Genomic DNA, 2323 nt, shown 5'->3' with positions numbered 1-2323 from the left:
GGAGACACTGACAGAGTTTGTTATTCCTGTCAAATTGGGGCTATTATAGATGATTAGACACACAACTTGGAGACACTGACAGAGTTTGTTATTCCTGTCAAATTTGGGCCATTATAGTTGATTAGACACACAACTTGGAGACACTGACAGAGTTTGTTATTCCTGTCAAATTTGGACCATTATAGATGATTAAACACACAACTTGGAGACACTGACATAGTTTGTTATTCCTGTCAAATTTGGGCCATTATAATCTTTTCTGCACTTTCAATAGTCCCGTGTTGATAATGGGATCAGGTTTTTGTACATATATATCTGTTCAATGTGTAATAACCTGTATGGGGTTTTATATATTTATGTCTGTTCAATGTGTAATAACTTGTATGGGTTTTTGTATATTTATGTCCGTTCAATGTGTAATAACTTGTATGGGTTTTTGTATATTTATGTCTGTTCAATGTGTAATAACTTGTATGGGTTTTTGTATATTTATGTCAGTTCAATGTGTAATAACTTGTATGGGTTTTTTGTATATTTATGTCTGTTCAATGTGTAATAACTTGTATGGGTTTTTTGTATATTTATGTCTGTTCAATGTGTAATAACTTGTATGGGTTTTTTGTATATTTATGTCTGTTCAATGTGTAATAACTTGTATGTATTAGGAAAAATAAAAATGCTTAACAACAAGGAATAAATATTTTGTCGTTATTTTATTTTTTCACTTGGTGGGTTTTGCGCTGTTTATAATTAAAACGACTGTCGTTATTTTATTTTTTCACTCGGTGGGTTTTGTGCTGTTTATAATTAAAACGACTGTCGTTATTTTATTTTTTCACTCGGTGGGTTTTGTGCTGTTTAAATTAAAACGACATAAATCTTTGTTTTCGAATACACACACTCAGAACATTGTTTTTGTTTTCATAATTTTACAATTACTTTTTGAAAGAATTATTACTAAAACCATCTCCCCCACCCCGATCTGCTTGAGAATTAACGTTAAAACCCGGAGGCTCCATTCTCTGTGGTGAACACAGCAAATAGCCTACTGTATAGCTTTGCGTTAAAACAAACCACATAAACTAAAACTATCAACAATTCAAACCTTATTTGTATATAGCATTTCGGTAAATACTATATATATATACCGTTTTTCAAGTAACTAAACAGAATAAAAAATAATGTACCACCACCAACCGCGAAGGGTTCACAGCTAATAGCTGCCTAGATTTATAAGTCAGTATGCACGTAGCTTTTAATATCAATCTTAGCACTTAGCTCTCTCACTCTGTATTCAGCACGGAGATGGAAGAGAGTAACTTTAACCCACGTGATTTCTTGGAATCATAAAACTCAATGTAGAGGTGTTGTTTGTATAACAAACACAAGGTCGACAACTGTAAATGAAGTCTGAATGTAAGACAAGGCTGACAGTAACCATATAGAGAGAGAAAAGAAATTTACACATACAGGATGCGTTTAGTGACATCATTCTACTGACGTAAAAGGTGACAGTGGGCGACTGTGTATGTTCGTTTTTAATGTAAGACTAGGATAACAAAATGTTGTTATGTAGATGTGTTGTTTCAGATATCACACAAGGGGGACAGTGTGTAACTAAAAGATGTAACTGTAAGCCTAAACTGACAGTGGGCGACTAAGTATGTTCGTTTTTAATGTAAGACTAGGATAACAAAATGTTGTTATGTAGATGTGTTGTTTCAGATATCACACAAGGGGGACAGTGTGTAACTAAAAGATGTAACTGTAAGCCTAAACTGACAGTGGGTTATTACGTAGATTTATTATTATTAATATATCGGGCCCGGCATGGCCAGGTGGTTAGGGCGATCGACTCGCAACCTGCGGGTCGCGGGTTCGAATCCCCATCACACCAAACATGCTCGCCCCTTTCAGCCGTGGGGCGTTATAATGTGTCGGCCAATCCCACTATTCGTTAGTAAAAGAGTAGCCCAAGAGTTGGTGGTGGGTGGTGATGACTAGTTGCCTTCCTTCTAGTCTATCATTGCTAAATTAGGGACGGCTAGCGAAGATTGCCCTCATGTAGCTTTGCGCGAAATTAAAAAACAACAAACAATTAATATATCAAAGTTGACAGCGAATAACTAAGTTTATTTGCTATAAGTAAAAACTAAGATTGTCAGGAAAATAACTATATATATATAATTGCTATAAACATACGTCAAGGTTAGAGTGAGTATATATATGTATAATCCGAAGTTAACCGGAAACAACTTGGTAAATCTGTTCTAGTAAAAGCAAGTTTGATGATGAGAAAAAACTATAAGTATATAGATGCTCG

The sequence above is a fragment of the Limulus polyphemus genome, unplaced genomic scaffold (genome assembly GCF_000517525.1).
Source record: "Limulus polyphemus unplaced genomic scaffold, Limulus_polyphemus-2.1.2 Scaffold6807, whole genome shotgun sequence".
Classification (NCBI taxonomy): Eukaryota; Metazoa; Arthropoda; class Merostomata; order Xiphosura; family Limulidae; genus Limulus; species Limulus polyphemus.
Note: the sequence above shows the minus strand (reverse complement) of the source record.